General features: G+C 45.2%; 1 protein-coding gene across 1 annotated transcript in view; it reads left to right on the forward strand.

Moving 5' to 3' along the window:
- The window catches only part of ARAP2 (ArfGAP with RhoGAP domain, ankyrin repeat and PH domain 2), a 1270949-nt gene that overhangs the window by 663702 nt on the left and 595112 nt on the right, over positions 1-12135 (forward strand). The window lies entirely within an intron of this gene.

The raw sequence follows: 12135 nt of genomic DNA on the forward strand, positions 1-12135 counted from the left end.
AAGGGATGTTAGAGGAAGAAATTCCGATCCCCCCTAGGGACACTCCAGGTAATTTTATGTATAACAAACATGGCATAGACGCCATATTGTATCTAGAGTTATGGACCGATTATACAAAGCACCTAGAGGAAAGATACCGATGGCCAGTTAACGGAACATGGGATGCCGAGTGCATCATAAAGGTAGAAGAAGCATTACGGAAAAAGAAAGCCAGACAATCTCAGAAAGACGCCATAGAATTTTGGCGTAAGGAATCACATAAACGTGCTGAAAGAGCACTTCGTAGAGAAGACAGACTTAAAGAATCAGAAAAGGCCCAAGAAAACGAATTAGTTATTGAAGGAATTCGAGTAAAATCAGAACAAATAGATCGCATCCGAAATAGCCAAGTGAACAACATGTATCTTTTGGCCGAGGGTACACCTGACGCCATTTCAGAAATACCGAAAAATTTGCCGTCACCATTAGTTCCAACTAAATTAATGCACAAGACTACTAAAGACATATTCCTAAATTCATACTTAGAGGATGTAGCACCAGCTTACACCAATCTGCCTGTTCGTGCCCTGCCTACTGACAGGGACGGGGGTGGCACTCCACCCCCAGGTCACGTTCCGCCGGTACCGCAACAGACCTCCCCTGTTCCGCCAGCCCCACCACTTCCCGTACTCAAAACTGACCTACCGAAACCACGTTTGCCTGATCCACCTAAACGACAAATTCAAGTTCAGATACAGACTCCGCAGGGAGGTAATGCACAAACTTCTGCTTCAGGAGGTGCGACTGCGGGTCCTCAAACCCCGCCACCAACTCACAGATTCAATCTCAGAGGTATGCAGAGTCCTCTCACGTACAGGTCTCCCCACTCCTCTAATTCATCCCGCCTTGACACATTAAAAGAAAACATGTCAGTTTGCAGATATGATCCAGTACCCGGAAAGGACGATTTAATGATATTGGCATCATTACGGTTAAGATCTGCTACTGATAACTTGTTATGTTATGTAGGAATGAAGGAGCGTCTAGATAGAATATATGAGTTTGTTCAGACAGGAAAGAACCCTGACAGTATTAAGGATGCCATGGAGAAACAGAAAGTTGACATGCAAGCGCTGATACTACGATTTTTCATAAATTGTCTAATAAGAGAACGAGACAGGCCCGGAACAGATCAGAGTGAATTAGATGCATTGAACAAGTGGGGTCAAAATATAGCTGAAGGAAAACATGACAGACAGAATTGCATAGCCTCTATGTACAAGAAGATTAGGAAAGCAGTAATAGCAGTACACGAGAAAGGGAACGAAAAGGCTTCCTCCGAGGAGGAAGAAGAACAGGAAGAATCCGAAAGAAATGTAGGCACCATAGCATATGTAGGTAAGGGAACTTACCTTAGGAAGGGTATCCGTCCAGAGAGCAAGAGAGTTTTCTTCTCTGCCTTGACAAATCCGAATTCTGCTGAGCATCAGTTCCAGGAAACTGATAAACGGCTTCGAGATCGAGTTGGGTACCATGTACTCAATTCTATGGATGAACAAGAACTAGCCCGATCGGCTGTATCATGGGCCGAAAATGCAGACATATATAATGATGACACAGTGGCGCAGACATTTCTGAACCTCTCCCCAGACGAACAGAAATTAGCAGGTGTATACATGATTCAGCACCTTCTTATCAAATACAGGAAACATTATTCTGATCCAGGTCCCTTACACGAGACACTAGAAGCACTACTGATGGATAGATGGAGAGGCTTAAGTACCAAATTAATTCAAATAATTCTAGAACAGCGACATAGATATGATACTTTTGTAAGCTCTGAATATGTTCCCGCTCCACCTCCAGAAAGAAAAATGTACCACATGCAATGCGGGGGTAGTATAGAAAGTCAGAACCCCTTACGAGAAGTGCACCCTGTTATGGGTGAGGATAAAACCTTGAAACGCGTGTATGTACACACGCCTCTGACCAAATTGGAACTGTTAGAAATGAAGAAACTAGTACCATGCCATGATAAAGACCCTGCAGGTTTTCATAGAGAGCTTAAAGACATGTTACTAATGGGGGATTACACGTATGATGATATCATGAAAATGTTGAAGGTATTATTGCCTACGGGTATATTCGAGAAACTGAAGGAAAAGGAATGGGAGGTGGGAGACACAAAGATTGCCTGGGCAGAAATAGAAGATGAAGAGAAAAAACGGGTTCCAGGGTTAGGCCTTGGGGACAAAACTAAAGCATTACCAGGTTTGATAGTACAGGTCCTGCCCAGATTATTGACGACTAGAAAGGAAGATTGGGACGCCATCTCGTCCTGTAAACAGAAACATGATGAAGATACTAGTGACTTCTATTCAAGATTCGAGAAATGTTTTATTATTAATAGTGGCCTCCAGCCAAGTAGCGAGTCGTACCCGCATCTTTTTGTATCAAAGTTAGTCGAGAATTCCTTACCGTTAGTTAAAAATCGAGTGTACAAGGTCGAGAGTACATGGCAAGCAAATACGCCATCCCAGATGTTACAGATGTTACAATATCATCAGAACAGAATTAGAGAAGAACAAGATCAGGAACAGAAACGTATGAAAGACACGAAAATGAAAATGTTAGTAGCACAAACGGTTCCATCCGACGGTCACAGAAAGGGTACGACCCAGACAAGTCACACTGCAGCTCCCGTTAAAGGGACATGCAATTATTGCAAGCAGCCAGGTCACTACGTACACGAATGCCCCGTTCTGAAACATAACATAGCGACAGGTAAAACTAAGGAAAGACCGCATCCGCCTAGACAAGACCATAACCAGCATCAGTCTTCACAGAATACACAGAGTACACAGCCTATGCATGCTTCTTCGACTCCAGCACAGACCGTAGCAGTACCACAGCCACAGCCCATTGCCGCAACTCAGCAAGTTTCACAGCAGATGTACCAGTATGCCCAGTCCGCTTACCCCGAATATTCCCGATATACATGAAACAGCCTAGAGAGGGAAGGTGGCTTGCCTCTTATTGAGATTCCTGTAGATCAAGAAGGTCCTTATGTACACAGTCAAGTATTGGGAAAAGACAGAAAGTTTTTAATTGACACAGGGGCAAGTCGCACTACAATCAGTCATGATGAAGTTCCAGGGGCACCCCTCTCAGGCTCACAGAATGTTTCCCTGGGTTTTTCAGGACAGCCTATTGTAAATGAGGTATCAGAACCAGTTCCCCTGGCTGTGGGTCCATTATCACGTGTTACAGACCTGTTACTCACGAAATCATGTCCAGAAAATCTGTTAGGAATTAAAACATTGAAGGCTCTAGGAGCTATAATATGCTGTTCCCCGGAGGGGGTTAGACTCTTTCTGCGGGATTTCAAGGGTCATTATGTTCTGCGTGAATTTGATGTCAGATTGAAAAATGTACCAGATTACTTGTGGGCAAAAGGCCCAACTGATGTAGGCTGTATGCACATTACACCATACCGCGTTACACTCAAGGCAGGTGTTGTATTACCCAGAATCAGACAATACAAGTTACCACCCGATGCTGTAGTGGCTTTACTGAAAATCATTGAAGAGCTCATTGCCCAAGGAGTGGTCGTCGAGACCGACTCCAATATCTGTAATTCACCCATCATTCCGATTCTTAAACGTACTGATCCCAATGCACCGCCAGTATATCGGCTGGTGATTGATCTTCGAGAATTGAATAAATGCATTATTCCACAGTATCCTGTGGTCCCCGATATCTCCTCTCTATTGACTGCTATTGATTCAGAAGCAACGTTCTTTACTGTAATTGATCTCAAGAACGCCTTCTTCAGCGTGCCTATTGATCCAGAGAGCCAATATCTCTTCGGATTCAGTTTAAATGGACGCAGCTTCAAATTTTCGCGCGCACCTCAAGGATTCACAGAAAGCCCCAGCATCTATAGTCAAGCACTGAAAAGACAACTAGATTGTATTCAAATGCCAGTTAACACCGCTTTACTGCAATACGTCGATGATCTACTGATCACCGCACGAAGTGAGCCCGAATGTGAAAAAGCATCACTGACAGTTCTACACTTTCTGGCCGACAAGGGACACAAGGTGTCTCCTTCGAAGCTACAATTCTGTGTTCAGCAAGTTGTGTACTTGGGTCACTTGCTGTCCAAAGTGGGGAGACAGCTCACTCCCGATCGCATTCAGTTAATTGCAAATATGCCACAACCCCAGACACAAAAGGAAGTGCGGGCCTTCATAGGCCTCACCTCGTACTGCAGACAATGGATTCCCCAGTATGCATTTCTAGCCAAGCCACTCATCCAGTTAACGACACAGGAGGCAGCGACTTCGACTGCCCTCCCTTGGACTCAGGAACACACACAAGCTTTTGAAGACTTAAAGAAAGCCTTCTGTCAAGCACCAGTTTTAGCGACACCATGTTACAGTAAACCGTTTACACTTTTTGTTACAGAACGTGATGGTACAGCGTTGTCTGTCCTCACTCAAGATCAAGCAGGTTCACATAAGCCTTGCGCTTATTTTTCTAGTACATTGGATTCAGTAGCCCAGGCACTCACTGCGTGCTTGAAGTCAGTAGCAGCAACAGCATTAGCAATCCGACAGAGTGATTCAATTGTTTTAGGTCATCAGTTAACAGTTCAAGTACCACATTCTGTAGAGGTTTTGTTAAACAGAACCCAGACTCAACACTTGACTATAGCACGACTGACAGGTTATGAATTAACACTATTCCAGCCACACATAGAAATCAGACGCTGCAGTATCCTGAACCCCGCAACACTGTTACCAACAGTTATGACAGATCCAGCCCCACATGATTGTATAGAAATCATTAATGCAGTAACAAAGCCTAGACGAGATTTAACAGATGTTCCATTGACAAATCCAGACCTGACACTTTATGTGGACGGTTCATGCATGAGAACAAGTACAGGAGAATTAGTGGCCGCATATGCCGTGACCACTGAAACTGAAGTTAAAGAAACACATCGTATTGACACACTGTCTGCTCAAGCAGCAGAGCTCATCGCTCTGACCCGAGCTTGTATTCTAGCCAAGAACAGAAATGTTAACATATACACTGATTCCCGTTATGCCTTCGGAGTTGTACACGACTTCGGAGTCCTCTGGCAAGAACGAGGTTTCCTGACCTCTCATGGGGCCAAGATTCAACACGGTCCCCTCATCCAAGCACTGTTAGAAGCAATACATTTGCCTTCGGGCATATCAGTCATGAAGTGTAAAGCACATACTAAAGTTACAGATTCTGTGTCCCAGGGTAACGACCTGGCAGACCAGACAGCAAAACATACAGCACTGACTCACACCCAGATTACTGATGTGACAAAGACAATAGTACCGATAAAGTGTATGACAGTTAGAGATCCCGCCCTAGACGTAATTGATATCCAGACACATGCTACTCCAGATGAAATAAAGAAATGGACTGAACTAGGAGGGATTCAGACAGATCAAGGTTGGATAACGAAGGAAAAATCTATATGGTTTCTCCCTGACTCAATGGTTCAAGTCATGATAAATACAGCACATAGCCCGGCACATCTAGGAGAGAAAGCGATGTTAGACAGTTTGCAAAATCTCTGGTACAACAAACACTTACGAGCAGCAGCAAAACAGAAAGTGCGTACTTGCATGATCTGTTGTCAGTTCAATCCAGGTAAAAGCGTCCCTGTAGAGCAAGGTGGATTTCATCCTCCCGATCACCCTTTTGAAGTCCTCCAGATGGATTATATCCAGATGAACAGTTGTCGAGGATTCAAATATGTCCTTGTAGTTGTTTGTGCTCTGTCCCGCTGGACCGAAGCATACCCAGTTCCAGACTACACTGCTCCGACCACTGCCCGACAGTTGGTTCGTGAATTCTTCCCACGGTACGGTTTGCCCCGTGTCGTGTATTCAGATAACGGACAGCCATTCTCGTCCGAGTTGATGAAACAGGTTTCCCTTTTGCTAGGATATCAGTGGAGGTTCCACTGTGTCCGACATCCCGAAGCAGCAGGCCTTGTAGAAAGGCATAATCAGACACTAAAAATTCGCCTTGCAAAGATCTGTCAGGAAAAGGGGGTCGACTGGATAATCGCCCTGCCCGTGGCACTATTCTACATGAGAATGGTCGCCCATTCAAGATCAGGGCTATCCCCGTACGAAGTGGTCTTTGGCAGACCACCGAATATGTGGGGGACGCCCATTCCGAAGAAAATCACTGATGTTGATTGCAATATGTTGACAGATTACCTTGCCTCCTTGATGTCTGCACTCCAATCATGTCGTTCACAGGTTGCCGCAGCTTTTCCTGACAACACTGATGTAAAGCAGCACGAGGTCCGTCCTGGGGATCTGGTACTCGTCCGGAATTTCGACCGGAAAAGTCCGCTGGAGCCCCGCTGGAAGTCCCCGAAGACCGTTCTTCTCACCACGAGGACCGCCGTAAAGATAGAGGGGAGAAAGGGGTGGGTCCACACGAGTCACATCAAACTTTGCAATGAACTAAAAAACGGACTAAAACAGGACTCTGACTCGTCCACCCCCACCAAAGACTGTGTTGAAAGAAAAGACTTTACAGTGTCTGAACGAGAAAAGACTCCCCAAGAACAATATCGTATGAAACTCCGATCTAGCAAGTCAGACAGTTTAATTGTTTAAGTCCTCCCCTAGGTGAATCGGTTAAATAGTTTCTGACATGTATCCCCTAGATCGAGATAGAGAGAGAGAGAGACAAGTCAAAAGAAATACATACTGTAAATCACTGCGTAGTCACTGTATAGTGACGTTGTTAATAATGTTTTTTCTAAGTATTCTAATTATTATTGCCAGCATTCTGCTACCTATATATTGGCCTATTTTCAGGCGTGAACAATCTGTTTACAATGTCTCTGCTGAACACACTTTTAGTGAACTTCCTGCACATGAACTCTCTTACAGACTTGCGCTGCGCAACAATACATTCATTAGTATGTTACACCACTCCCATCAGACAAATAATGCTACCGACTGCTGGATATGTGGCCGACTCCCTCCCTACCAGAATTACAAGGGAGCTCTGCCCCTCTTTCCGTACCCGTTCACTCACAATGGCTCCTGTGGGGCATGGTTTAAAATAATTAATTCCTTAGATCCTGATATTGCTGTTTTCGATGGGGGCTGGGTTTGGGGAAACTTGAACTTAGTCCTGCTCGACGTCTGTTATCCTGATAAAGAGGGACTTCCCACTCGAATAGGAACTGATCTAGAAAATGAAGTATATGGATTAGGTAATTACACAATTAGCCTTATGATCCTTACTGTTGAATCCGAGGCTGCTCCAGTTCTGCCCCATATGTTAGTATTACCAGTCACAGGTGAATTATGTGTTAGCAAGAAAGGTTCAGTACACGTAGGTCATAGTAAATGCACTACTGTGGTCGAATTCAGTGATCGTGGTAAATCGTCTTTCAAAGCTATCAGTCACTCCTATTTTGTTTGTGGTCATACCGCATACATACGTTTGCCTCCAGATTGGGATGGTACCTGTTACATTGCATTCCTTCTGCCACATGTTTTTCTAGCTCCCCCAGGTTACCATAGAAATACGAATCTAGTACCGAATAGACCCAAAAGAGATATTCCACTTGTCGACTACACAGAAACGGCATGGGAACAGTACACTGATTTCAATAAAGGATTCTTTTTCTTTCTAGGACCTGTCCAAAACAGTAAATTAATACGTAGATTAACTAGAACACTTGAAGCAGTAGTACATGAAACTGCCTCCGCCTTAGGTAACTTAACAGAGGAGCAATCTGCTATGCGGGTTGTTGTCCTTCAAAATCGTCTTGTTATTGACGTCATCTTGGCAGATAGAGGTGGAGCCTGTAAGGTCATCGGGTCAAGTTGCTGCGTTTTCATCCCACAAAATGCACCATCTGTCTATCAAGCTATTACCCGTCTGCATAAAATTGCGAATCAGATACATCAGAATCCAGGCACCTGGACTTGGTCCGGTTGGTTCTGGACAACGTTAACAGCTTGGGGATGGAAGATCTTATCCTTCCTAGGCATTGGCCTTGTTATAGTATTCAGCTGCTGCCTGTGCCTACAGTGTGGGCCAGCGATATGTGGACTGTGTGCCACATCCTGCATTGAACATTCCAGTTTTCTCTCAAATAGTCAAAGAAAGAAAGATGAACGAATAATGTTACAAGAACAAACTGATCGATTTATGATGATCGATATATCATGAAGGGTCCGTAGGGAACAAGGAGGGAATGAGGTAATCTAAATTTTATGGTCAAGTTGTGTTCCCTAGCGAGTACCCCACCGTCTCCATGTACGAGTTAAAGTGCATGTAACTTCCCTCCTGTGCCAGCTATGAAGACGCAAATACATTTGCGTCCAACGTTAACATGTCCTCTTTCAGACCCACCATGAATGGGTCGAATGGTCCGTTCCTAAGTATGCTATGCCAACGTCTTTTTGTAGTGTACTCCTACGTTTTTCAGCTCTGGCTGAAGTAGGCCCTGAATCTCTGCCACCGAGCCTCTTTTCTGGCTTCTGACTCCGAGAAATCTCTGCCCAGGCAGCCCCTGTACTCGTGAACTCTGACTTACTTTCAGCGCGGCCCCTCGCGCTCGGCTCAGCCTGCTGCCTGCCAAGATTGACTATAACCTTCGAGTTATCTGTTTCCCTCCCCGAAAATACATTCCTGCCTGTTAGCTTCAGTAAACATCCTTCCTCAGCTACAGGGCTAAAGGGCCGACCTGTCTCTGTGCAAGTAATTCATAGCTTCGTTGCCATGCTTCCATGGAAGGCCCCATGCCCCACGCTTCTCATACAGACACTCAGGCGCTTATACACGCACTCACAGCAAGTATAGAATAGCTTCTGCCCCAGAGACCTTTCTGCCCAGATAGCTTAGTTCCTAAACATCAGATATCAGATATGATAGAAGCACAAGTTGATCTGACATGCCAGACTTTTGTCTCTTTTCCGTCAGTGTAAATGTCAAGTCCCCTGCACCCCTCCAATTACACGTCATGCAGCTGCGCGCGCATCCAAGCTTCCGATTTCTGCTGACATTGCCACATTTTCTGTTAGTGCCACCCCTTTGTGACACCTATCAGTGACGTTTCCAGAACACACCTCTAGTTCACGCCTCTTGATTACGCACATGTACTACGTGTAAACTGTTATCTTGTCTTCTCTCAGCTGTTACGCCTTCTATACTATTTTCAATGGTGTACAATAAGTATATAAGCTATGTACTGTTAATAAAATGTTAGCGCGCTCTATCCCTTCCGACACCCTGTGTGGTGGTCAGAACATGATATCTTGGCCATGACCATTCCTTTTTAAGGAATAAAACCCTTAGAACTCTAACACCACGGACTCTGTCTTTTTTCATCCGATCTGAGTTATTATTGATTAAGTACTTACCTGCATAGAAATTAAGAGAGTAAATTATTTATTTACATCAGCTTTGCGAGGCCTAGCACCGTCGATGCTGGGGGCTGTGTGGCGAGACTTTGCGTCACCTGCCGAGGCTCGGCAAGGCTTCACGCCGTCCGGCACCAGTTCCGAGGGACTTTGCATGACTTTGCAAAGCTTCGCGCCGGTTCTTGCAGAGATTAGCTGAAAAACGCACCTCTGAGGTCCTGTAACTGGAAGGAGGTACCTCAGGCAAGGGTAGGCATCACAGATGGCAGAGTCTAGCAGCACCAGCAGATTTGCAGGACGTCTTTTGTGTCCCTGAGACTTCAGAACAGGAAGCCAGCTCACTTCAGGCCCTTGGAGATCTCCTTCAAGCCGGGGACACAGCACACAGCAAAGTCCTTCTCCTTTCCTTGGCAGAAACAGCAACTGCAGCCCAACCCCAGACACACAGAAAGGGCAGTACTTCTCCTCAGTCTCTCCCGCTCTTCTCCTTGGCAAAGGTTCCTCTTGAATTCCAGGATTGATCTAAAGTCTTGGGTTTTGGGTCTGATATTTATACCCCAAAAGGTCTTTGTTCTCTTTGTGCAAGGGGCTCTGAGCCCAGTTCAAAACAATTCTGGGGGACACTCTGCAAGTGCGAAACAACATCCATTGTCAGTGTGAGCCTTGGCTCCTGACAAACCACAGGGGGGCAGAGCCAGCATTGTGGAAGGTAGGCACAGCCCTATTCAGGTACATGTTCTACTCCTCCCACCACTCCAAATGCATATCAGGCCTATTCAGCCTATTGCTGACTCATCCAGACTCCTGGAGCCACTGCACCTCTCCAGCCCCTGTCACTCCAAAGCCATATAGTCAATCCACCAACAGGCAGAGGCACACGTGGTGGTTGAACAAGAATATAGCCACTTTCTAAAAGTGCTATTTTCAAACACACAATTTAAAAAATATCTTTACTAAAAGATGTTAATACATTCTGTGTTCAGGGATACCAATCTCCATTTTTCCATCTTGTCTCTATGGGAAGATATGCTAGTCAGTTATCACAAAGCATTCCTCATTCTGGCCTATGGGGCAAGTTAGCCTTTCAATAGTGAAAACACGAAATTGGCATTATTTCACTATCAGGACATTTTACACACATCAGTACTTGTCCTACCTTTTACATACACTGCACCCTGCCCAGGAGGGTAACTTGGGCCTACCATAGGGCTGTCCTATGTGTACTAAAAGGGAAGGGTAGGGCCTGGCAAGTGGGTGCACTTTCCAAGTTGACATGGCAGTTAACAAACTGAGCACAGGGGCCGCTGTGGTACGCTGTGACATCTTTTCAGGTCTACTCATGTAGGTGGCACATTCAGTGCTGCAGGCCCACTGGTAGCATTTGATATACCAGCCCTGGCCCACTCAGTTCACTTTACTAGGGATCTACTGGTAAAACAAATATGCCAATCAGGGAGAACCAATCACAATACCAATCCATACAGAGAGCATATGCACTTTAGCACTGATCAGCAGTGGTAAAGTGCCCAGAATCCTATAGCCAACAAGCACAGGTCAGGAAAAAATAGGAGGAAGAAGCAAAACATTTGGGGATAACCCTGCAAAAAGGGCCATTTCCAAAACTTGTTTTCAAATAACACACCCTGGTTAAAGATAGAAAAGTGTTAGTGCTGAACAGTGTGCGCAGACTGAGTGTACATGTGAGGGTACAGTGTATACAGATATTAGTGCTGAACAGAAGGTGTGCTATGAAGGTACACTGTGTAAGTGTGCCTGCAAATGTACATCATATGGAGGACCCTGGGTTTCATGTTGGGAAGTCCAGGCCTGCCTTTTAAAAATGAGAAGAGCAATTACCCCAGACAGATTTGTGTGCTGCAGCATACCTGTGAGCTGGGTGGGGACATACAGGAGGGAAAGAAGAGACTCCCTTTGCATCTCTAAAGGCTGCTCTTTGATTCATTTATAGATGTCAAGGAAGGGGATGGAGCCATCCGAGGAAGGGAGATGGTGCTGATAAGAGAATCATAAAGAGTAGGGTTGGGGGTCTAAAATTAATCCTTTGATTCACATATCACTGTGGTTGACATCCAGGTGAAAAATATGGTAATTCCCATGAATTATGTTGTGGACAGTCAGCTTCAGAGTTGTGCCTGCTGTGACACATCACTTCCATTATGGAAGATGAAAAGGAGAAGTGCCCACTTCAAAAGAAGCTGAACCCGAACATAGAACTTGAAATAATCAGACCCAAAATTACATTTGGTGCCTTTAAAAGGACAAGAAGAAGGAGAAATGTAGTCCCCAAAAATGTGTCACACGCTGTTAGAAACGGGACCCTGGCCGGCCAAGACTCGCGTCGAGGTCAGTCAGGGATCACCATTTCTAAAGTCAGGGCAAGGGAGTCACACACCAAGATAACCCCTACTCGCCCTCTAGGTAACGTGGCGCGAGCAGCAAGGCTAAACTTGGAGGCTTATGTAGGTTAAGTGTTTGCGCGCGCACCCAGCAACAACACCCAAGGCCCACCACAAAGGAAACTCCACACAAGGTTATATCAAAATAGCCTTTGTACTATATCAAAAACACATTAGATAAAACATACATTTGGTTACACTGTGCCAACAGGCACGGGCAGAATTTACAGGGGGGATATTTACAAGACAGGGCCACCTGGACCACTGTCAGGAATCATCACTTTTTA

Source organism: Lissotriton vulgaris, chromosome 3_2 (assembly GCF_964263255.1).
Source record: "Lissotriton vulgaris chromosome 3_2, aLisVul1.2, whole genome shotgun sequence".
NCBI lineage: Eukaryota > Metazoa > Chordata > Amphibia > Caudata > Salamandridae > Lissotriton > Lissotriton vulgaris.